The sequence below is a fragment of the Narcine bancroftii genome, chromosome 5 (genome assembly GCF_036971445.1).
Source record: "Narcine bancroftii isolate sNarBan1 chromosome 5, sNarBan1.hap1, whole genome shotgun sequence".
Classification (NCBI taxonomy): domain Eukaryota; kingdom Metazoa; phylum Chordata; class Chondrichthyes; order Torpediniformes; family Narcinidae; genus Narcine; species Narcine bancroftii.
The window spans coordinates 177,478,913-177,505,371 of NC_091473.1; the positions used below are offsets into that span (position 1 = coordinate 177,478,913).

Genomic DNA, 26,459 nt, shown 5'->3' on the forward strand with positions numbered 1-26,459 from the left:
CCTATGAATCACAAGGCCCTTTCGTTGGAGGCCGGCTATAAGTGCGGAGGGAAAAATATATATGCGTACCTGTCGTGGATCAGCCCTGAAAGGCTGCTCCTGCATCGCATTCATGTCGAGAGGTGCCTCGTAGCGCCCTTTGGAGCGACTGGTGCTGTAGCGCTGCCCGCCAAGTCGGTCATTCTTCCGTACCAATGTGGAAAGAGCCCTATTGTGGATCATGGTAACCCCAGGGCAGGTAAGACAGATGATTGCAATGTTTGCAACCAATGTTAGTACCCAGGCAGAAATCCTGTGCACGATCATTAAAGCCATTGAAATCCCACCCCTGTGTCTCAGGCTGACAACATCACCAGCCCCGCCTCTAGCCAGCTGCTTGCAGCGGTGTTACATTCATGCTTGGCGGCAGAACGCTGCGCTCTGCCGCTGACCCTTCCCCCGGGATTGCAGTCGGTGCCTTGGAGCTGGCCATGCACATTCATGGAGGTAAGTCTTCCAACGTAAGGGCGGAGAATCTCCACCTTTACAATCAGGATTTTTGTCTGCATGAAACGCCTATGGACTGCATGCAAGGGATGCAACAAAATACTAAGCATGACTACTTTAATATACATACCATTGCTTTTGTCCCAAATAATATGGTGCCCTGAAATGAGGAGACGATGTATAATATGTTCTATAATTTATACATGGTCAATCCAAAATGTATACAAATACCCTTTAATAAAATCTGGAATGTACACTTTAATCACGTGAATTGTTTGATTACAAATTTAAAACTCTGGAGTACAGGGTTAAATAAAGAAACAAATGTTTTGTCCCAGACATTATGAAGTGTACCGTAGCTGTTGAAACACTCATAAGACTGTAGTTCCTCTACAACCCTTGAACACGTAACTCTCTGAAAACAAATGGCTACCCATAACTGGATGCTACTTGCATCAAATTATTCACCAAGTCTTAAACTTCTTTCACACTTGCATCCCACTAAATCAACCATTCAGTGTCCTGGGATAGGAATGGCATTTTTGCTGTTCACACTTGACCACTCCTAACTGGGACACCGCACGCTTTCACCCTTGCAAGGAGCCATCCCAGGGTTAGGACTGTTCTACCTTCTACCGGTGACGTCATGATGCATCGAGTGACGGTGGGCCTGCCCTAAATCCTGATCAATGTATTATGATGTTATATTTGAACAAAATCAATCGTGCCTATTTATAATTGAGCTTTATATATAGCCCATATGAGCCCTTCAGCCCCTGTTGTTGTGCCGACCTATATAAACCTTTATAAGGGACTGTGGGAAACTGCCAGCAATAAATAGCAACAGTGGACAATTTTTAAACCAGGTGGAAAAGTTGGTAGAGCTATCGTGTATAATTTATACAGCGTAGGAAAGTCGGTAGCACTATCACATACAATTTATAAATACAGTGGGGGGAAAAAGCGATAGCGGTCCTGCCCTCCCAGAATTCTGAGCATTAGAGAAAGGGCTGTATGTATGGCTGCATGCGCGAAGCACTCATGGAGGGGTTTCTCTGCCATGTGACATTCTGGGAAGCCAGATCCGCCATTGGTTTTCCCCCACAGTCTTTATAAATTGTACGCTATAGCACCTCCAACTTTCCCATGCTGTTTAAAAATTGTCCGCTATTGCTATTTATTTCCTCCATCTCTCTCCCGCTGTGACTTTCCCACAGCAAAATTTATATCTTCTTTTTAATCTTCCTTCACTTTCCTGGGTCATTTCAATCCCAAATTGAAATTGCCCATTCTACACTTGCCTGATTGCAGATGCCGGGGATTGCACGATGGGTCGAGGCTGTCAGTCCCCAGCCATCTCTTGTGATGATGTCATCTCTCGTTGGTGTTGAGATTTTCCTTTCGCACTAGACTCTTTATTGGTCGATTGCCCGTTAATTCCTGAAACCACTTGCAAGTGTGAAAGGGGACTAGTTATCCACCACTTCTGCTGCCTCCCATGTCTGTTTACAAATCCATCCATGGTCTTGTTAGTTCCTATCTTTCTAACGCCTTCCAACATCTTTACAGATATCCTCTCTCCTTCATTCCTAGCCTTTGGAACATCCAGATTTTAATCATTCTTCCACTGTAGAGCTCCACCTTTTTCTTGGTTCAGACCTAGGGAATAAATTCAGACCCAATGTACTTCAAACCAGACATCTTTATTCACAAGCTTGCGTCACTTAGCTGACATACAGTTTTTTAAAATGATCTCGCTTATGAAGCTTGGATATCCATAACCAAGTGAACCCTGAACAAGCTCCAAGGCTTTTATCATCATGCCTGACACCCGTGATTAGGGGTTCACAGCTTCGTCATGCTGCGGGCATTTCCTATATCAGTCCTCAGCACTGATCAGCTCAGCGGGTCATAATCAGCACGGTAGTTCCTCTACAACCCTTGAACACATAACTTACAACCCCCATTATGCACATAATAAAGTTCATTAAGCTGTTAACAGGTAGTTTAGTGCCGTGAATACCTGATAGACATGTACCAATTCTTATAATTTAACACAATTCTTCACTATCGGCTTCTCTTCTTTCAGCTATTGGGGGCTGAATTCACTTCTTACTCAACTTTTAAGATGCTTTTTTTTTTGCCTGTTTTTGGTCAAAAGATTCAGAGTTTTGTTGATCTTGCTTTTGTGGAGCTTGTTGAGATGCATTTCTATGTTGAAAATGCTATTCAAATGCAAGCCATTTGTTACACTCCTGTGAAGTGCCTTGTATTATTTCAGCTGTAAATAAAAATTGTTGAAATTTAATGATGCCTTCGAGGGCTGCACAGTTAGCGTGGTGGTTAGCGCCACGCTGTCACAGCGCCAGTGACTGGGGTTTGAATGCCGCACTGTCTGTAAGGAGTTTGTACATTCTCCCCGTGTCTGTGTGGGTTTCATCTGGTGCTCCGGTTTCCTCCCCCATTCAAAAAAATATACTTGGGCTGGTAGGTTAATTGGGCGGCATGGGCTCCGAGGCCAAAATGGCCTGTTACCGTGCTGTACGTCTAAATAAGAAATAAATTACCAAGGTATCAAAAAAAATTGCTGTCCCTTGCTGCTTTTGTGAATGAAGGTTATGGCTCAGCTCCAGAATAATGGTCACTGGCAGTAACAAATGGCTTCAAGGAAAACCAACACATTTCTTGCATCATACATTTTAACCAGAGACTTGAAACTGATTTTTGGAGAGGTAGATTTCATAAACTTCTTTTTTTTCTGTTTTGACTTGGATTTTAGATAGCTACTTGCTAGAAATATGGGAGTTTGTTTCCTTGTTAAAGAGATGAGAGGGTAAAAGGATACAAGTGGCTAAATAAGAAAAATCTGCAGATGCTGGGATTGGAGTTCACTTGCATCAGGCTATCTTTGGTCACAGGGGATAGCCTTGCTTTCTGATCTCGATGCACTTAACCAGAGATTTCCCAAGGGTGTTCATGTATGAGGAATGCAAATACTTTGAAGAATCCGTTCAACCCCACCATTTTTACTGATGCAGCGTCTCAATCCAAATCCCTTTGCGTCCACGGATGCAGCTTGACTCTTGAGTTCCTCCAGCAGTTTGATTTTTGCACTCTTGTTGTCTACGTTGTTTTGCCATCTGGTCGGAGTCCGTTTTTGCTTTGTGCTGAACATTTGGCTATTCTGGTGGCTAGGAGTTGAGGTGCCTTTTTGTTCTTGTTGCACCATATCGCTGCGAAGTAGGCTTTCACCCTTCCATTCTGACCTGGAATTTAATCAATAGCTCCAAGAGACTGGAAGTTACCAGACGACAGACTTTTGTTCCCCTCAGCCCGGACACGCACTCGTGTTGCTGGCCTGATTGCAGGGTTCGTACTGGAGGAGCCCCCTCTTATTCGGGAATTCCAAGGAGAGGAGTTGCAGGGTTAGTCAGCAGGGAAGGCGGGCCAGCCATACCCACCGAGACAGGCCAAATAGCATTACTGTGGTATTGTGGCCACCACGCTTGGAAGAAACGCGCCGAATCGAGTCAAGTTTCGAAACCACTGACTCAAAATCGCACGCTTTTCGGATCCCTGCGCTCACGCGGAGCGGAAGTGACGTCACCTTCTGGTCCGTCGCTCCCCCCCTCGCGCTGAGAGCTCAGTCTCGACCACGACTGCTGAGCGCAGTCGGAAATGTCGTCACCTTCCAGTCCGTCGCTCCCCCCTCCCCCCACGCCGAGAGCTCAGACTCGACCACGACTGCTGACGCCGGTTCGCCTGCCGTGTGGGGATTACCCACCAGGAGTGAGTGTTCAAATGGCAACGATTACCTTAAGTTGCAGTGTTGTCCATTTAAATTCGGATAAGATTTGCATTTGGGAATCTAACATCTCCAAAATGTTTGATGTTGAGCCAATGGGACAAACTGGCTTAAGACAAAGCAAATACGGTGTCACCTAGGCATTTTTCAAAATCTCTTAGCCCTGGGAAGTTCTTGGCTGTCACTGAAATTTGATATATGTATCGAAGTTCAGCTATCATCTGTCTGCTAGAGTATTAACAACCCACTAATCTTTCAAGCATTCAATAATCACACACACTTTCTCTGGTCATTTTAAGAATGGTGGTCTAAAAGAGGCAGACTTTTTTTGACAAGTCATCTGGGGATGGTTGAGGGGAAGGGAAGGAGAGGTCGAGAAAACAAAACCCAGAGGGTTGTTAACTTGGCCTTGCGACATCACTGGCACCAGTCTTCACTCCCTCAAGGGTATCTGCAAGAGGTGGTATCTTAAGAAAGCACCCGCTATCCTCAAGGACCCCCACCATCCAGGCCATTGGGGGAAAAGTGCAGGAGTCTGAAGACGAGCATTCAGCGTCACAAGGACAGCTTCTTCACCTCTGCCATCAGATTCCTGAATGAACCATGAACCGTACAAACTTCCCTTTTTCTTTTTATTGCACTATTTTTGTTTATTTTATAATGTGGTTTATGTGTTGCCACTGAACAACAAATTTCGTGACATATTCTTGACAATAAATTCTGATTTTTAATACATTGAAACAGTTGGTTGAGCACAAGTGGCCTGGGTTCAATGCATAGGTGCTCCGCATATTAAAGATGTGTGCTAGGAGGCAAATTGCCCACTGAAAATTCTCCCTTGTGTGTAGGTGAGTGGGGTGGTTGAATCTGAGGATGGTTTGATCAGAATTATTGGTAATAAATTGGGGTTGCAGTAACTAAGTGCTTGATGGTTGGCATTGGATCAATGGGCCAAAAGGCCTTGTTCCATGATGTGTGTTTCCTTTCCCTTGTTTTAACTTGCTTTCTGTATCTAGTATGCAAGTTGCTTCATGTCCTTTCTGTTCTTGCAGGGGCAGTTTTTTGATTAGGAAGGTGTTAGAAATTAAAGTACCTTTAAAGAAATTGCTCGAGACAAAAATTGAGAACAAAGAACATTTATTACTACAACAATGCAAAGTTGGGTGCTTCCCCTTACCCTGGGAATACACATACACACTGGGGCTCACCCAACTTTTATACAGTCAATTTCAGTATCAGAGTGCCCTCCCCCCTTACATTCTTCTGCCCCCTGGATGGGTTGGGCATAGGTAATCCTTCCTGCCTACTTGCAGTTTCAGTACACTTGGAGGACCAGGGGGTATCCTGTGGGTATCCCATCATGTCATTGTCCTTATTCACACCTTCCTGATTCTCAGGGCTACAGTCTCTTGATATGCAGAGTTGACTCATTCTATCTAGGGTTGGCTAATTTCATATGTATAAATCTGTGTATGGTTAGCTAATTAGATATGCAGGACTTGGTACTTCTGTCCAGGGCTAGGAGACCCTTATCTGATCCAGACTACCTCAACTTCCTACATTCTATTGTTCCTTACCACTCCTTATCTTAGTCTTATGGTCTTGTCACAAAGACTAGAAGATTCTTATGTTAATCGTGCTGACTCTGCTTTCCTGCATCCTAACCCCCAAGCTTATCCTGTTTGTACTGGTTACAGCCATTTACTGATGAACTTTAGTTTCTTCCATGTTCATAATTTTAGATCAATTTTCCCATCTCTCACAAAGGCATATGGAGGATTCCTTAATTTCTCCATTCCACTGTATGTTGCCTAACTGAATTTGCCTTCCATCACAATCGCTCCACAGCAGATGCAATATCACTGGCTCTCCACTCAGCTCTGGATCATCTCGAAAACAGCAATTCATAAGTACAGCTGCTCTTCCATCAACTACAGCTCAGCCTTCAATACCATTATTCCCTCAGTGCTGGTCGAGAAGCTACAAACTCTAGGCCTCTGTACCCCACTCTGCATCTGGATTCTTGACTTTCTCATCAGAAGACCGCAGTCCGTATGAATTGGAAACAATATCTTCTCCTCACTGATTATCAACACAGATGCACCCCAAGGATGCGTGCTTATCCCACTGCTCTACTCGCTATACACCCATGACTATGTGGCCAGGCACGATCCCAATGCCATCTACAAGTTTGCCAATAATACCACAGTTGTTGGCAGAATCACAACCGGCAATGAGGAAGCGAACAGGAGGGAGATAGATCAGCTCATTGAATGGTGTAACGACAACAACCTTAAGCTCAACGTCATCAAAACCAAGGAGATGATTGTGGACTTCGGAGAAAGTCGGGGGAACACGACCCAGTCCTCATCGAGGGCTCAGTAGTGGAGAGGGTCAAGATCTTCAAATTGCTGGATGTCAACATCTCTGAGGATCTGTCCTGGAGCCTCCACATTGATGCAATCACAAAGAAGACTTACCAGTGGCTATACTTTGAGATGTCTGAGGAGATTCGGTATGTCACCGAAGACTCTTGTAAACTTCTACAGAGGTGCCAACTCTCAGGTCAAGAATAAACTCCAAAGGGTGGTTAACTCAGCCTGCAACATCATAGGCACCGGACTTCACTCCATCGAGGACATCTACATGAGGCGGTGTCTTTAAAAAGCAGCCTCTATCCTCAAAGACCTCCCACTACCCAGGCCCTGCCCTCTTCACTCTGCTACCATCGGTAAAGAGGTACAGGAGTCTAAAGACAAACACTCAGTGGCACAAAGACGGCTTCTTCCCCGCTGCCATCAGATTCCTGAATAATCAGTGAACCAAAGACGCGGCCTCACTTTCATGCACCGTTATTGTTGTTTGTTTATATCATAATGTTGTAAGATGGTTATAATATGAATGTTTGCTCTATGATGCTGCCACAAAACAATGAATTTCATGACTTGTTCGTGACAGTAAGTTCTGATTCCGATGTGTATGGAAATTGTTGTCACCCACTAACATTGAGCACTAATTGATTCACTGTTATTTGCACCTCATAATTTGGGTCATTATCATTTTACTTGTGCCTTTCACTTTTAGAATACAGCAAAATATTGGTCACAGCAGCATCAATTAAAATAAAATTTAATATACTCCTGAAGCTTTAACATGACTTAACTTTTGAAGAGATAATTCTGCGTTGAGTGCAGTGAGATGAGATTATGGTGCTATCGTTTTTAAAAAATATTTTAGATTTTTTTTTCAAAATGTCCATAATAAAATCTTCAATATCACAAAATATTAAACTTTTTTTTACCAACAACAACAAAAACAAAACAATCCCTCCCTCCAACTTTCGATACATCTGCACACCGTCAGAGTTTACAAATCTTTTAAATATATAGAATACAATTTGGGAAATCACTTTAAGGGGTGTGGTTGTGTGTTTCTTGTACTTACAATCTCTGAGCCCCTATGTAGAAACATAGAAATAGGTGTAGGGGTAGGCCATTTGGCCCTTCAAGCCTACACCGCCATTCATTTTGATCATGGGTGATCATCCACTCAGTACCTCGTTCCAGCTCTCTCTCCATACTCCCTGATTCCCCCTAGTCACAGGTACTAAATTTAATTCTCTCTTAAATATAGCTATGGAACTGGCCTCAATCACTTCCTGTGGCAGAGAATTCCATAAATTCACCACCCTCTGAGTGAAAAAATTCTTCCTCATCTCAGTCCTAAAGGACTTCCCCTTTATCCTTAAACTGTGACCCCTGGTTCTGGACTTCCTCAATATTGGGAATAATCTTCCTGCATCTAGCCTGTCAAATCCCTTAAGAATTTTGAACGTTTCTATCAAATCGCCTCTTAATCATCTAAACTTCAGCGAGTACAAGCCCAGTTGTTCTAGCCTTTCTTCATATGCAAGTCCTGCCATCCCTGGCATCAATCTGGTAAACCTTTTCTGCACTCTCTCCATGGCAATGATGTCCTTCCTCAGATAAGGAGACCAAAACTGAACATAATACTCCAGGTGAGATCTCACCAAGGCCCTACACAACTGCATCAATACCTCTCTGCTCCTGTACTCGAATCCTCTTGATATGAACGCCAACATACCATTCGCCTTTTTTACTGCTTGCTGCACCTGCCTGCCCACTTTTAATGACTGATGCACAGCGGCACTCAGGTCTCTTTGCATCTCCCCTTTTCCTAATTGAATACCATTAAGATAGTACTCAGCCCTCCCATTCTTTCCTCCAAAGTGGATAACCACACACTTATCCACATTATATTGCATCTGCCATGCATTTGCCCACTCACCCAACCTGTCCAAGTCACCCTGCACACTCTTAGCAGCCTCTACACAGCTTACAATCCCAGCTTCGTGTCGTCTGCAAACTTGGAAATGCTGTTCTCTATTTCCTCATCTAAATCATTAATATATATCGTAAATAACTGGGATCCCAGCACTGAGCCTTGTGGTACCCCACTAGTAACTGACTGCCATTCCGAAAAGTACCCGTTTATTCCTACTCTTTGCTTCCTATCTGTCAACCAATTCTCTATCCACCTCAATACCATATCCCCTATACCGTGTGCCTTAAGTTTGTATAGTAATCTCCTGTGTGGGACTTTATCAAAAGCCTTCTGAAAATCCAGCTAAACCACATCTCCCCTATCCACTCTACTAGTTACATCCTCAAAAAAGTCAGTAAGATTCGTCAGACACGATTTTCCCTTCATAAAACCATGCTGGTTCTGACCAATGAATTCACCACTTTCCAGATGTGCCGCAATCACATTTTTAATAACTGACTCTAACATTATCCCCATTACCGATGTCAAGCTAACTGGTCTATAATTCCCTGATTTCTCTTTCCCTCCCTTTTTAAAAAGTGGAGTTACATTAGCCACCCTCCAGTCCTCAGGAACTACTCCAGAATCTAAAGAGTTTTGAAAAATTATCAACAATGCATCCACTATTTCATGGGCTACTTCCTTTAGCACTCTGGGATGCAGACCATCTGGCCCTGGGGACTTGTCTGCCTTTAATCCCTTCAATTTATCCAACACAACCTCATAACTTATACTTATTTTCCCCAGTCCTTCTGTCACATTAGGCCCATGGTCCCCTATTATTTCCTGAAGATTATTCATATTTTCCCTAGTGAAGACCGAACTAAAGTAGTTATTTAATTGTTCCTCATGACCAATTCACCTGTTTCTGATTGCAAGGGACCCACATTTGTCTTTACTAGTCTCTTTCTCTTTACATATCTATAAAAACTTTTGCAGTCATTTTTTATGTTCCCTGCCAACTTTCTCTCATAATCTCTTTTGCCTTTCCTGATTAATCCCTTTGTCTTCCTCTGTAGAACTCTGAATTTCTCCCAATCCTCTGGTATTCTGTCTTTCCTGGCTAGTCTATACGCTTCCTCTTTACACTCGATTCTCTCCCTGATTTCCCTTGTTATTCAAGGATGTACTACTCTCCTTGAGTTATTCTTTTTCCAAACCGGGATGAACAAACGCTGTATTTCATCCAGGTGATCCTTAAATGCTTGACATTGCCTTTCTACAGTTAATCCTTTAAGTAACATTTGCCCATCTAACTTTAAAAATTCGCATCTCATACCCTCAAAATCACCCTTCTTTAAGTTCAGAACCTGAGTTACAGAATTAACCCTGTCACTTTCCATCCTAATGCAAAATTCCACGATATTGTGGTCACTCTTGCCCAAAGGGCTTCGCACAACAAGATTATTAACTAACCCTCATTACTCAGAACCCAGTCTAGAATGGCCTGTTCCCTCGTTGGTTCTTCAACATACTGTGTTTGAAAATTATCCCGTATACCTTCTAAGAAATCGTCCTCATCAGTACCCTTACCAATTTGATTAATCCGTTCTATATGGAGATTAAAGTCACCCATTATAACTGCCTTGCCTTTGTTGCACGCATTTCCAATTTCCTGTTTAATGCCATCCCCAACCTCTCTACTACTGTTAGGTGGTCTATATGCAACTCCCACTAACGTCTTCTGCCCCCTTGCATTTTGCAGCTCTACCCACATTGATTCCACATCATTCAAGCTAACATCCTTCCTTTCTATTGCTTTTAACTCCTCTCTAACCAACAATGCTACCCCACCTCCTTTTCCTTTCTGTCTGTCTCTCATGAATATTGAAAATCCATGAATGTTAAGCTCCCAGCTTTGGTCCCCTTGAAGCCATGTCTCTGTGATCCCAACTATATCATAGTCATTTACAGCTATCTGCACATTCAAATCATCCACCTTATTATGAATACTCCTTGCATTAAGACATAAGGCCTTCAAGCTTGTTTTTACCAGAGCCTTAACCCTATCTCCATTATGCTGTAAAGTGGCCCTTTTACATTTTTGCCCTGAGGTTACCTGCCTCCTATCTCCGAATTCTTCCCTCATGCTAAACCCCTTTGTCTCTCTACCCCTGATCCCATTCCCCTGCCACAGTAGTTTAAACCTTCCCCAACAGCACTACCAAACACCCTCCCGAGGTCATTGATCCCGGCCCTGCCCAGATGGAGACCGTCCTGTTTGAACTGATCCCATCTGCCTCAGAACCGATTCCAGTGCCCCAAGAATCTGAACCCTTCCCTTCTACACCACTGTTCAAATCACATATTCATTCTATCTATCCTGCAATTCCTAATCTGACTAGCTCGTGGCACTGGCAATAATCCAGAGATTATTACTCTAGAGGTCCTACTCCTTAACTTCCTTCCAAGCTCCCGGAATTCTGCTTGTAGGACCTCATCCCGCTTTTTTCCTATATCGTTGGTACCAAAATGGACCACGACAGTTGGCTGTTCACCCTCTCCATCCAGAATGCCCTGCAGCTGCTATGTGATATCCCTGACCCTTGCACCCGGGAGGCAACACACCAACCGGGAGTTCCGTTTACGGCCACAAAAGCTCCTGTCTATTCCCCTTACAATTGAATCCCCTATGACTATTTGTCCTACCACTTTTTCCAGCCCTCTTGCACAGCAGAGCCACTCACAGTGCCCTGACCCTGGCTACTGTTGCCTTCTCCTGATGGGCCATCTCCCCTAACAACATCCAAAGCGGAATATCTGTTTTTTAGGGAGATGACCACAGGAGACTCCTGTACTACCTTCCTGTTCTTACTCTTACCTTTGGTCACCCAGTCCCTATCTCCCTCAACTCTATGAAGCTGTGGTGTGACCAACTCGCTAAAGGTGCTATCCACCAAATCCTCAGCATCCCGGATGCTCCAGAGCGAGTCCATGTGCAGCTCCAGTGCTGTCATGCGGTCAGTCAGGAGCTGCAGCTGAACACACTTCCTGCACACGTAGTTCCCAGGGACACTCAGTCACCCTGACTTCCCACATAGCACAAGAGGAGTATGGCACGGGACTGGTCCAGGTGTGGCTGCCAGGCCTTTACAAAAGAGTCATATTTATTCTTTTAGTTATATGATTTTTTTCCATAGGTTTACAGATGTTAATTTCTGCATTCCATCGAACTATATGTACAGGGTAGTCGGATTTCCAAGTGATTGCAATACATTTATTTGCCACTGCCAGTACTATTTTTATAAATGAGATTTGATATTAGCTCAGTTTGTGCTTATTTCCATGAAATGACCTAATTAATATTGCTTGGGGTCACCCATGAACGCCACTCCTGTTATCCTGGTTAATTTCTTTTCAATTTCTTGCCAAAATGGTCTCACCTTCACGCACGACCACTTGGCACGTAAAAAAGTTCCTGTCTCAGTCCCACATCTGAAACACATCTCTAGTATTTCTGCTTTTGATGTGTTTAACTTTTGTGGGGTAAGATATAATTGGTGTAAGAATTATACTGAGCCAGTCCATATCTTGCATTTAGAATTGATGTCACACTGTCCTTGCACCAGTCTGATGGCTTCTTTTTGAAATCACCACACCTCAGTCTGACTTCTCTTGACCTCTAACCCTGGTTTTGCACTTTCACTCTGGGGATCATAGTACATTTTTGTTATAAATTTGGGTGTATTTCCCATCTGTTCCGTTTGCACTAATTTCAGGTGGGGACAACATTGTTCTCCATCTTTCTCTTAAGAATGATCTAAGCTGGAGAAAACTATAGAAGGTCCCAATGGCCACTTCTTATTTGAGTTTTAATTGTTTGAAGGACATAAAAGATACTTCTGTATAGCAGTCTTTAATATATGCCTTTGTCATACCACGAATTTAATATTCTATTGCCCATGTTCATAGGCAATAACACATTTTTATACAATGGTGCTTTTATTGATATCCCTACTTGTTTTCCTATAAATTCATTAATTTCTTGCTGTGTTGTGTTCATGTGTGTATTGGATTATCTGTCTTTTTTCTCGAGATTTGACACTCCATTTATAGATAAAATCCTTTGATTCCCCCTCCTCTATTGAGTACATTCCCACCTGAATCCAAGAGTTGGGGGAGCGGGGTGGGGGTGGCAGGGGTTTTCAATAATGAAGGCTGCGAGAAATCTAGCCTGTGTAGCTAGGTAGTATTTTTTTAAAATCTGGAAGTCAAGGTCCTCTCAGCCCATAGTCCCATGTCAGTTTTTCCAGTCTGATTCTTGGTACTTTATTATTCTATAGGAACTGTCTAATATGATTAATAATTTAAAGAAATTTTGAGGTATTGGAAAAATAAACTGCAGTCTTGGCATTACCTTCATTTTGACAGAATTAACCCTTCTCACTAGAGTAATCGGTAGGTCTCTCCATTTCTGCAGGTCTTCTCTCTTCCTCAAATGAAGAACATAATGTATTCAGATTTTGTAAGTTGTTGTCAGTTGCTATTCCAAGATATTTTATTCCATCCGCCTTCCATTTAAATTTACTTCCTTTTTGGTATCTTTCATATTCAAAATGTGTCAATGACAAAAGTGAGATAATGCTCATATTTATTTTATAACCAGAAAGTGTATTCATCCATATTTTTCTAGTGTTCCTTGTAATTTTTCCAAAGATTTAGCCAGGTCTGATAGGTATAGCAGCACATTATAGGTATATAGACTAATTTTATGTTCTCCTTGTCCAGCTTTGAAGCCCTTTATATTCGGATCCCTCTTATCATCTCCACCAGTGGTTCAGTCACTGAAATAAAAAGCACTCTATTCAATCTACTTAAGGGAAACACCACTGGTTATAATTTTAGCTTGTGGTTTATGATCTAAAGTTTTTATCCAGTTTATAAACGTTCTGCCTATGCCAATTTATTTCAGCATTTTAAATAGAAAGGACCTTTTCAAATGGACAAATGTTTTTTTCTGTGTCCAGGGAGACTGTAATACTTGGATACTGTTCCAATTTTGCCATGTGCATTATATTAAATAATCTTCCTAGACTATTTGGTAACCTTGTACTGCTGTCATAAATCTCGTTGTATAACTTGTACAATGACAATAAAAAGCTATTTGATTTGATTTGATTTTGATTTGAATGTCTTCCTTTAACAAATCCCACCTGTAGCAGTTTTGGTAGATTTTGTTCTAATCTTGTGGTGCTATAATTTACAAAGGGCTAACAGTTCATATCCCCTGTTTCACGTGGAGGTCTGTGCCAAAATGTCAGCAGGAATTGCTTACTGTTTCTTTCTGCATGGTCCCTCCTGGCGAGATTTTGAATGTTCTGTGACACACTTGGATCTGAGTAAGTGTCCAAAGCGAGTGTGTATGTTTTAAGTTGGTAGACATTCCACGATATTCTGGATAACAAATAGATTCCATATTTACAGAGTTCCACAAAACTGTATGTGTATGGAAATTCGTCAATTTGGTCAATTTAGAAACCATATCTACACAGTGCCACATCAAAATACCATTTTGTTCGGCCGTCTGTCCACATTTTGTTCATACTTTAATGCAGGCTCAAGCCCAAAACGTTGATTATGTATCTTTATTTTTGCTACTTAAAGTGTGGAGTTTGACCTGCCGAGTTCTCTTTTGCTTCAACCACGGTGTCAGCAAACTTTGGTGCCTTACGTCAAACAAGGAAGGGCTTCGTTTTCTGCTCAGCGAGAACATCGACACGAGAAATAATCAAAAGTCATTTCATCGCTAATAATGGCTCATCTGAACTTTATCCTTCCCCCCGCTCTTCTCCATCTGGAGGACACACCCAATCCTGCCCTGCTCATTTCAGGTCAATGCTGAAGCCTGGGTCACAGCAGCCCCGTGGGGCTGACTGCCTGTCTGCTGGAGCCCGGGTCACGGCAGCCCTGTGGGACTGCCTGCCTGCTGGAGTCCGGGTCACGGCAGCCCCGTGGAACTGCCTGCTGGAGTCCGAGTCACGGCAGCCCCGTGGGACTACCTGCCTGCCTGCTGGAGTCCGGGTCACGGCAGCCCCGTGGGACTGCCTGCTTGAGCCCGGGTCACGGCAGCCCCGTGGGACTGCCTGCCTGCTGGAGCCCGGGTCACGGCAGCCCCGTGGGACTGCCTGCCTGCTGGAGCCCGGGTCACGGCAGCCCCGTGGGACTGCCTGCCTGCTGGAGTCCGGGTCACGGCAGCCACGTGGGACTGCCTGCTGGAGCCCGAGTCACGGCAGCCCCGTGGGACTCCCTGCCTGCCTGCCTGCCGGAGCCACGGGCTCCCTGCCTGCCTGTCGGTGCCCGTGGGGCTCCCTGCCTGCCTGCCGGAGCCCGTGGGGCTCCCTGCCTGCCTGCCGGAGCCCGTGGGGCTCCCTGCCTGCCTGCCGGAGCCCGTGGGGCTCCCTGCCTGCCTGCCGGAGCCCGTGGGGCTCCCTGCCTGCCTGCCGGAGCCCGTGGGGCTCCCTGCCTGCCTGCCGGAGCCCGTGGGGCTCCCTGCCTGCCTGCCGGAGCCCGTGGGGCTCCCTGCCTGCCTGCCGGAGCCCGTGGGGCTCCCTGCCTGCCTGCCGGAGCCCGTGGGGCTCCCTGCCTGCCTGCCGGAGCCCGTGGGGCTCCCTGCCTGCCTGCCGGAGCCCGTGGGGCTCCCTGCCTGCCTGCCGGAGCCCGTGGGGCTCCCTGCCTGCCTGCCGGAGCCCGTGGGGCTCCCTGCCTGCCTGCCGGAGCCCGTGGGGCTCCCTGCCTGCCTGCCGGAGCCCGTGGGGCTCCCTGCCTGCCTGCCGGAGACCGTGGGACTGCCTGGTCCCTGCTGGAGCCCGGGGCACTGCCTGCTGGTGCCTGTGCAGCCTCGCTCGCCAGTAACACCTCAGCCTCCCTCTGTGGGGGACGCCGCCTGATCGTCATTGCGCCGCCCTCCTCCTCCTCCCCCCCAGTGCATCTTAAACTTATGCCTGTGGTTTCATGGGGGGAGGGATTATTGCAAAGGATTTCCTCGCTTCGTTGATAAAACTTTCTCTGCGTAAGAGATCGGAAGAGTTGCCGAGGAGACGTTCAAGCAATCTTGGGGTGGGTGGGGGGGGGGGAGAAAAAAAAGGGGGGGGGTTCACATTCTTGCTTGTGACTGGGACCGACCGGTGTAAATTAACGGGTGGTTTTCTGAGCCAATTGCAGATGAAGGCAAGGAAAGGCCGTCTTTCTGTCACTGGCTGGTCCCCCTCCCTCCTCCCTCCTCTCTCCCTCCCTCCCTCCTTCCCCAAGTGTGCTGCGCCGGGCGGGGTTCCAGCCCGTCATCCGTGAACTGCCGATCCTTCTGTCTGCACTGCTGCTTCCAGGCTCCTTGTCGCAAGCCGGCTGGATTGTTTTTGTTTCCCGTTAACCCAGAGGAAAGAGCCTTCTTGATCGGAATTACTGATGCTTTCTCATTTTAATGAGCTCTGTGTGACCCTGTCGAGATTCTTCCCCCCCCACCGAGCATCTGCCGTGAACACAAAAGGATTCCAGATCCCTGCGCCCGGTCTCGGTTTTCAACTTGGTTCAAGATGAGCTTCAGGTAAGTTTGAGCTTCTTTTGTGTGGGTGTGTGGGTGGGTGTTTGGCCCCTTGACGACTTGGGTCCGATTTGCGCCCACACAATGAGTGTCCTTTGAAAGTAGCAAAGCAAGAGGCAGCTTGTCTGTGACTTCCTTCCACAGAGGACAACAACACTCTTAATCAGAGAAAACAAACTCTTTCAGTGGGATTTGGGGGGGTGGTGAGATAGATGGCTGGGAATCAGAATATTTCCCCTTTTATTCACCTGACTGTGGTGCAGAATAACACTCTTTAGGGTTTTGGGCATGGGGCTAGAAAGTCACACTTGGAAAGATCAGGATTTCTTAAATGGTTCACATCCTGATTTGCTGTTCCTTTTGTAGCTAACAAAAAAGTGGGTGATTTCACGATGGATTGTGAACAAAGGGAATCATCCCACTGACATGTCGAAACTGAATGATGAGCATACTGAGGTAGTTTCCAAATGCCAGATCTTTAAAGAAAAGTGGACAAGGAATTTAAGTTCAAGTCATTAAATGAACCTGGAATTAAACGGTTTGCGCCAGCAATGGTGACTTTTGGGTGTCTGCAATGTGGCGGTAACGATTTTGTTTGGCAGTGATGGCTTTTTTCCCCAGAGATAGTTTTAGTCAGTTGGGTGAATGTTATTCATCACAATGTGTGTGCTGTTATATAGATAGGCTTGAGTCTCGGCCTGCTCTTTTTGTTAAACTAATTTTTAATGTCACTGACTAGCTCAGAACTTAAGAAATAGGAGCAGAAGTCATCCATCTGATCCATCGAGCCTTATCCACCATTCAAGTGGCTGATCTGGCTGTGAAGTAAGTAACTTCACCTTCCTGCATTTTCCCCATAATCCTCTATGAGGTTGGGCACACCCATTGGCCGACTGTATCTATTGCTGGGCGGCGTTTCCTCGGGTGCTTGACCAGCCCACATAAATAGCACTTCGGATGTTCCTGAAGTACAGCGGTTATGGTTGGGTTGATAACTGCACCTGGGGGTGGTGATCGAAGGCGCTCACGAGGTACTGGTGCAATGGTTAGATGGTTAGTGGGGCAAGGGGATGGCAGCGCGGCCCAAGGTGGCGGCAGCGCGGCCCAAGGTGGCGGCAGCGCGGCCCAAGGTGGCGGCAGCGCGGCCCAAGGTGGCGGCAGCGCGGCCCAAGGTGGCGGCAGCGCGGCCCAAGGTGGCGGCAGCGCGGCCCAAGGTGGCGGCAGCGCGGCCCAAGGTGGCGGCAGCGCGGCCCAAGGTGGCGGCGCGCAGGGAAACCACGAGGTTTCGCATTGTCGGTTGAGTAGGCCTCCATTTCTGGAGGGCCATTTTCAGTGGACCTGACAGCTCAACTGCTCTCCGCAGACTGAACTCCTCTTGCTCCAACAATCTTTGGTGGATGTAGTTCGACCTGATCCCTGCAACGTAGACATCCCTGATCAGGTCCTCCATGTACCCCACAGCTATCATGGCCTGACATTCACAGGCTCGTCTGAGGGTTCTCAAGGCCTGGAGGAACTCAACGTTTGACTCCCTGTGTCGCTGCTTTCGGGTCACTAGGAGATGCCTGGCATGGACTTCGCCAATCTTTCTTAGGTACTGGCCCTTTAGATCGTCCATGGCTTCCTGATATGATGCGGCGTCCTTGATCATCAAGTACAGCCGGGGTACCGACTCACAGGAGAGCAGTACCTGTAATTTGTCGGCCTCTGACCACACAGTGGCTGAAGATGCCTGCAGGAATGCCTCAACGGTGCAGCCAGAGTTCGAAGTTGGTAGATGCCTCAGGTGATTGAGGGTCGATCTCCAGCTTCTCGGGCTTTAGGTTCTGCTCCATTATAAAACTAAACCTCATGAAATTGATGCACCATCAATAACTCCAAAAGACTGAAGTTGAACAAACTAATAGGTTTTTATTAGCTTTGGAACAAAAGCACATCCATGCTGTTCGACTGTCCTGCACTGGGCAGGGGCTGTGGAATATCCTGCAGCCTGTGGGAAGGGCCACAGACACAGTCAGCCAATGGGGAGGCTCAAAAAGACTAACATATGCATTCAGTGGTTCACCACATCCTATTATTGAAAAATCTATTTAACTCTGTCTTAAAAATGCAGCAGCCTCCACTGCTTCCTTGGGAAGAGAATTCTGGAAATTCACTACTCTGGGAAAAGCAGTTCCTCCTCGTCTCTGTCCAAAATCTATTCCTCGAAACAGCCATTTGTTCTAGTCTTCCCTTCTTCTATCTTCCCAATCCCTTTCATAATCTTGTGTTTCTATAAGATCCCCTCTGATTCTTCTCAATTCCAGGTAGAAAAATCTCAGGTGACTTGATCTCTCATCCTCTAACCCCTCATCTTGCGAATCAACTTAGTGAATCTCTGCACCTTTTTATCAAGTAATGACACCAGAACTGTACACAATGCTCCAGGTGGGGCATCACCGGTACCTCGTACAGTTGCAGCAGAACCATCCTGCTCTTCAATTCAATCCCTCCAGCAGTGAAGGCTGACACTTCATTTCCTTTTTCATTACCTGCTACACCTGCAGCCTAATCTTTTGTGATTTATGCATAAGGTCTCCCAATACCTGCTCCAATCTTACACTACTTAAATAATAACTTGATCTTTTTATTTTTCCTTCTAAAGTGGATAATCTCTCATTTGCCCTCTCACTTAACCAATCTACATCTCTTTACAAATCCTTTACACATCCACTGTACCATTTTTTTTCCCCCACTCAATTTAGGGTCATCAGGACATTTCTATATGCTACACTTGGTCCCCTTGTCCAAATTGTTAAATCTTCCAAATTTGAAGTAATTATTTGTGCAGATTCCTGTTTGGTGCATTAGTTCTATTTTTTTTTGGCCGTCAGAAAAATGATTCAAATTTGAGAATTTGTGGCTTCGTCCACCTCTGAGTGGTAGAGTGTAAATTGAGCCAGTTTTACACTGGGGAATCATTAATCCTGTTGAATGCAGATTCATTTTGGATCAATATTCTCAAGGTTCATGAATTTATGAGTGGCACGGTTAGCGTCTCACTTAGTGCGACACCATTACAACGTCAGTGACCAGGGTTTGAATCCAGCACTGTCTAAGTAGTTTGTACATTCTCCCGGTGTCTGTGTGGGTTTCCTCCCAACTTTCAAAAAGTTTGGGATTGTAGATTAATTGATGAACTTGGGCAGCACGGGCTCATAGGATGGAAGAGCCTGTTACTGCGCTGTATCTTAGTCATTTGAAGAAGTTTCTTCTCATTACATGTTGTGAGTTGGTGTTGATTACTAATGCTTCCGGTAGCACTATCACATCCGGGGGCTGGTTGGCAATGATTAACACCCTGATCTGTTGGGAAGAGTCACAGTCTGAGGTTATACCTACAATGAAGCAAGAATGGGAGTGTAAAAAATCTTTAACCTTTTTTATTTTGCATTGCTTTTTACTTGTATTAACCAGAGGAAACTAAATAGAAGTTGGGAATCCAGAGATTCTACTATACCAAAAAGAGGGTGCGAGATGAGCATTTAATCAGGTGACCGATGCCTCTACCCTGTGCTGCTCATGAGTTGGATCTGAAGGATCTGCTTGTTCACAGGCTAGGGGCCTGATCAGGGTGAGGGCGAGATATCAGAGCTTAGGCCTCGGATTGGAATTATGGAGGGGGTGGTGCTAGGTGAATGACCTTAGGCCAAATCAAGATCCACGAGAGGGACCAGGGAAGCAGAAGAAAGAGAAAAAGAGTATTCAGACTGATGTTGGACCAAGTATCTTGGAGGAAGTAAAGTGGGCCCAAGATCATATTTGATTGGATGATAGAGATTGGGGAATGCAAAAAGACTCTGGGCAAGTACAGCATGATGTCGGGCTGGGATAGAACAATTTAAGATTAAAGAACCTGACATCTTGGGATTCCTGTTGCATTTGGGAAGGCCTAGTTGTAACACGGGTACCCAATGATAAATGCTCCCAATTCAATATGACTCGAGCTTACCCACGATGTCGCAAAAGGGGTAATGAGTAAGGATCACTGACTGGAAAATGGTTTCGGAGGCTCAGGGATAATTCGTGCGAGAAGTGCTCAGTCGAATTTCCAGAGCAACCAAGCAAGTGTCCATGATCACATTTCATTCTAGAAGGAGAATTGAATGTTTATTCAGAACAATTGTTTACCATTGTTATATCAATGGAATTTTTAGCCAGGGAATCAGGTCCTCGGCCCTCAGTGCTTGCAATCTTCCACACAGGCAACAAGGGTTCTTTAAAAAGTATCATTTCCATTCTGTTGAGTGATCTAGAGTTTTATGGTTTGTTCTGCAGGAACAGAGATATTTTATCAAACTAAGCTTGACTAATAGTTGTAAAGCAATGGTTCAAGTGAAAATGCATGAAGTGAATTTTAATTGGTTACTTCAGAACATAATGCTTTTTCTGTTTCCTCAGTAATTTAATTGTTTGTCTATTCCATTGCTCCATTAAGTATTGTTGATGCTTTACATTTCGGAATTATTGTCAGAGTACATACTGTACATGACATCACATACACCTCTGAGATTCTTTTTCCTCTGGGCAAGGATGAATTACCATCTATTGGTAGTGCTAGAAAACTATACTTAATGTACACATGTAAACAAATTGCAATACAGAGAGGAAAAAAATCAATAAAGTGCACAAGTCAGAATCTTAAATGAGTCCCTGACTGAGTTTGTTGTTGAGGAGTCTGACGGTGGAGCTGATCCTGGACCTTGTGGTGCGAGTCTTGTGGCACTGACACCTCTTTCCTGATGGTAGCAGCGAGAACAAGGCATGAGCTGGGTAGTATGGATCCTGGATGATTGCTGCGGCTCTCCGACGGCAGCGTTCCCCCTAGATGTTCTCAATGATGGGGAGGGTTTTGCCTGTGATGCCCCGGGCTGAGTCCACTACCTTTTGCAGGGCTTTAGGCTTGGGTGTATTGGTGTCCACATACCAGACCAAGATGCAACCGGTCAGCACACTTTCCACCACAAATCTGTAGAAACTTGCCAGAGTTTTTGATGTCCTTCCATACCTGAGGAAGTAGAGGCACTGACGGGCTTTCTTCATGATGTCTTTTGTGTGTTGGGTCCAGGAAAGATCCTGCAAGATAGTGACTCCCAAGAACTTAAATTTGCTCACTCTCTCCTCCCCAATGATCACTGGATCGAATACCTCTGGTTTTCCCTGCCGGAAGTCAACAATCAACTCCTTGGTTTTGGTGACATTGAGTGAGAGATTGTTGTTGATGCACCATTTGGCCAAATTTTCGATTTCACTCCTTTATGCTGACTGTTTTATACAGCTCTCTACCGTGGTATTGTCAGTAGATTTATAGATGGGTGTGATGTCATACTGAACCACACAGACAAAGGTGGAAAGTGAGTAGAGCAGAGGTTAAGAATGTAGCCTGTGGTGCTTAGGCCTCGGAATGGAGATTGCGGAGGAGATGTTATTACCAATCTTCACTGATTGTGGTCGGTAGTTCAGGGAATCCAGGATCCAATTACACAGTGGGGTGTTGAGTCCCAGGTCTTGAAGTTTGCTGATCAGCTTTGAGGGAATGATGGTGTCAAATTTGGACTCTGTGATGAATCTGGAGCGCAGTTCAGTCGCAATCGCCCAGTGTAGTGGTCAGAATGAGTCCCACCACTCGATGTGAGTTGTGTACAGATTTCAATAGCAAGTTACTTTGGCCAGTGGAAAGTAACCAGAAGGTTAAAGAAAAGTTAGGGGCTTGTCTGACAAAAGTGAATGTGTCTTTCTTGTTGCACACAGTTACTGTTCCATTCTCTTGTAATTATGATAAACAACTATTTGAATACTTTACCTTTGTGCAAAATTTCAAGGGTGTTAACAGAACCTAGCACCGGACTAATCAGATACTATTAGGGACAAATGGCCAAATGCTTGATATTATTGAAGGAACTAATAGAAGCAAAAGGAATATCTGAATTTAGCATCTTGGCAGCTGAAGACACAGACTCCTAAAGTCCTCCATGGAGCAATAAAGTCAAGGAAGGTCAGTAGACCATAACTGGAGCACAGATTTCTTTGAGGGTTATAAAACTGGAAGAGATTACAGAGATGGGAGGTCGGAAATGGGTGGATCAGAAACCATCACTCGCCAACCAGTGTAGGAACTAAACCTAGGTGATGAGCGCACAGGGAGTTTGCACAGAGAGGTGTTGAAAGAAATTTTGGCCTTTACACAAATATAGTCATCGTTGGTTACTACCCATTCCTCAAGACCCCTTAATCTAAGTGTCTCACTAATAGGGGTGGCACGGTTAGCATAGCGGTTAGTGCATCACTGTTACAGTGCACGCAATCGGGACTGGAGTTTGAATCCCGCGCTATCTGTACGGAGTTTGAACATTCTTCTCCCGTCTGCATGGGTTTTCCACGGGGGCTCTGGTTTCCCCCCACCATTCAAAAATGTACTGGGGGTTGAAGGTCATTCGGATCCGAAAGGGCCTGTTACAGTGCCGTATGTCTAAATTTTTAAAAAAATGTATAACGGGGAGGCTTATGAGAAGAATATGGAAGGATCTTAAGAAAGGACTTGGGAGAGTTCGAAGGGGGCCTGAAGGATTAAGGAGAACCCCAAGGATTTCTATGTGTATGTGAAGAACAGGGGGATGATGAGAATGAAGATGGGGCCGCTAAATGAAACAACATGTGCCTGGAGGCGGAGGAGGTTGGGAAGGTCCTAAGTGAATACTTTGCGTCAGTATTCACAAGAGAAAAGGACCTTGATCAGGATGAGGTTGGAATAGAACAGGCCTGTGTGTTGGAGAATATGGAGATTAAGGAAGAAGAAGTGTTGGATCTTCTTAAAAACATCAAGATTGATGTCCCCGGGGCTGGACGCGATATAGCTCAGATTGCTATGGAAGGTGAGAGAAGAGATATCTGGGCAGTTGCCATGACCTTTGAATCCTCTTTGGCCGGAGGATTGGGAAATGGCAAATGTGGTCCCCTTGTTTAATAAAGGTAATAGGGAGAATCCTGGGAATTATAGACCGATGAATCATATGGATTCATTAAGGATAAGATTCTTAAGGATAAGATCTATAAGCATTTGGAGAAGTAGTCTTCTCAAGGATAATCAGCATGGCTTTGTGAAGGGAAGGTTGTGCCTCATGAGCCTAATTGAGTTTTTTGAGGAGGTAACAAAAGAAATTGATGAGGGTCGGGCAGTGGATGTGGTCTGTATGGATTTTAGCAAGGCATTTGACAAAGTCGCTCACAAGAAACTCATCCAGAAAGTCATGAGGCATAGGGTCAGACGAACTTTGGCTGTGTGGATTTAAAAAAATAGGCTTGTAGGAATGTATTACAATCACTTGGAAGTCCGTCTCCCCTCTACTTATAGCACGGTAGACTGTGGAAATGAACAGCTGTAAACCTATGGGGGAAAAAAAAAATCACATACAACTTAGAATAAATACAACACTTTTGTAAAGGTCTGGCAGCCACACCTGGACCACATAGGGGCCCAGATACCATAATAAAAAGGGTATAAAAGTAACTACTATATATACAAAAACATAGTTTCCCAAACTGTATTCTATATACTTAAAATATATGTAAGCTCTGACAGTGAACAGATCTGTATGTATGGAAGGGGAGGGAGGGACTGTTTTTGTTATGTTTGTGAAAAAAAGTTTACTATATTGTATATTTAAAATGTTACTATGTGTAATTTTTTTTAAAATTTAAATAAAAATTGGATTGTAAGGAGAATAGTAGTTGAAGGAAAGTATTCTGCCTGGAGGCCGGTGACCAGTGGAGTGCCGCAGGGATCTGTTCTGGGACCACTGCTCTTTGTGATTTTTATAAGTGACTTGGGTGAAGAGGCAGAAGGATGGGTCAGTAAGTTTGCGGATGATACGAAGGTTGGAGGAATTGTGGATGGAGCTGAAGGTTGTCAAAGGTTACAAAAGGATATAGACAGGATGCAGGTTTGGGCAGAAAATTGGTAGATAGATTTTAATCCGGATAAGTGTGAGGTTGCATTTTGGAAGGACTAAACAGAAGGCTGAATACAGGGTTAATGGTCGGTTACTTAAGAGTGTGGATGAACAGAGGGACCTTGGGATTCGAATCCATACATCCCTCAAGGTCGCCGCACAGGTTGATAGGATAGTCAACCCTATGCTGGGTTTTATTTAATAGGAGGATTGAGTTTAGGAGTAGAGATGTTACAACTCTACAAATCTATGGTAAGACCACGCTTAAGAGTATTGTGTTCAGTTCTGGTCAACTCATTATAGGAAGGATGTGGAAGCTATGGAGGGGGTACAGAGATTTACCAGGATGTTACATGGATTGGAAAACAAATCTTATGAGGCAAGGTTAATGGAGCTGGGATTTTTCTCTTTGGAGTGTAGAAGGATGAGAGGAGACTTGATGGAGGTCTACAAGATTATGAGATGCATAGATAGGGTGGACAGCCAGCACTGTTTCCCAGGGATGGTGGCGGAGGATGAAACATTAGGGGCATTTAAGAGATTCTTAGACAGGCACATGAATGAAATAAAAATGGAGAGTTATGGGGTAAGATGGCTTTTGTATTTTTTTAAAGGAATATATGGATTGGTACCTCATCAAGGGATGAAGAGCCTGTACTGTGTTGTAGTGTTCTATATTCTATTTCAGAGGATAATTAAGAATTGTGGGATTCTGGAGTTTCATTTAAACCAAACCAGGTAAGGATGATGAGCTTCCTTCCTGAAGGACACTGCAGAAACTTGTGTTTCTTTAGTAGTTCTTTGGTAGGTTTGTTGTGTCAGACATTGCTGAATTCTGTTGCCCCTGCCCACCATTACCATCCATGACGGGCCCATAAGTGCGCCCATCTTGTCTAGACCCAGAACACAAATTCCACTGGACAAAAGAAGGGCTTGGAGTATCAAAGCAAAGTGGCCTTTGGTGGTCATTGAGAGCCTGCAGACCTGGGGTGGAACTTTGCTGTGGAACCTTTGATCAATGTTAAGTAGGTTGCTGGGCATTCAGACATTAACAAAGTAATAAAAATATATTATTTAAAAAAAAATCTTCTGACTGAATTATCTCACTTATCTTAAAATAAAGATAATAATGACAGAATTTCTGTATGTTCCAAAGAGGCAGGTAATCTACTTTTGGGCCACAGCATGTATTGCAAGAGAAGAAAAGAGCATAAGAAATAGGAGCAGGAGTCGGCCATTCTTCCCGTCGAGCCTGCTCCACCATTCATTGAGATCATGGCTGATCTGATGATTGGCGCATCCTTACCTTTTCCCCATAATCCCTTAATTCCCTTACTATGTAAAAATTTGTCCAACCCTGTCATAAAACTATTTACTGAGGTGGCTTCCGCTGCTTCTATGGGCAGCGAATTCCACAGATTCACCACCCTCTGGGAAAAGCAGTTCCTCCTCATCTCCGTCCGAAATCTTGAGGCTATGCCCCCTAGTTCTAGTCTCCTCCACCAACGGAAACAGCTTGCGGTATCTACTTTTATCTTATTTACACCTTTCATAATTTTATACCCTTCTAAAAGATTCCCTCTCATTCCAGCGAGTACAGTCCCAGTTAACTTGTATCTGCCCATAAGATAACCCCCTCATGTCTGGAAAGGCTATGATTTGAGGAGAGGGAATTGCCTTGAGAGCTGTCATAGGTTTGAATGGCTTCCTCCTCCATTGTAAAGATTTAAATATTAGTGGAACAAAATGACTTTGCACAGTAACGAACCTGTCTCTTCGATCTTTGTCCCACAAACCCCATTTAAATCGGAATGCCAGTAAATCCGAGCATCCTGTACAAACCATACTTCAGTCTTAAGGGCTAAAAGCCTGGCCCATGCTTACAATTTCTGATGTTAGCTTTCCATTCCAGATTTGGTCGATGATTTGAAATTAATGTTTCACCTTCCATGGTGTGATTTGAACTTGTATTCGAGCTCTTGTTTAGGCCCCTTTATGCTAGTCCAGTAGTTGCTCGGTTGATGTCCCTAAAGCTGCAATACACTTTAAGAAATATCAGTAAAAATATTAATTATATAAAATAGCACAACATTCATGGCTATTTTGCAAGATCTCCGACAACTGTAGTTATTTAGATAAGCTTTTCTTTTTAAAAACAAAATCTGAGGGCTGTGTAGATGTATTTCTGAGTTTATTTGAAGAAGTTGATTGAACTCCCCAAATCAGTGTCTCTGTAATTTTCTTTTTTCGATACTGCAGTACTATTACAAACATAGAACAAACTAAAGGGTCATTTGAA

General features: G+C 44.5%; 1 protein-coding gene and 1 long non-coding RNA gene across 2 annotated transcripts in view; both read left to right on the top strand.

The window, feature by feature from the left end:
- LOC138764236 (protein shisa-5-like) overlaps positions 1–26,459 on the top strand; it is a 98,433-nt gene that overhangs the window by 14,659 nt on the left and 57,315 nt on the right. The gene's annotated exons all lie outside the window — the stretch shown is intronic.
- Positions 4,201–13,748, top strand: LOC138764238 (uncharacterized). Its single transcript, XR_011358084.1, has 2 exons — positions 4,201–4,275; positions 6,140–13,748. It is a non-coding gene; the product is annotated as an uncharacterized lncRNA (long non-coding RNA).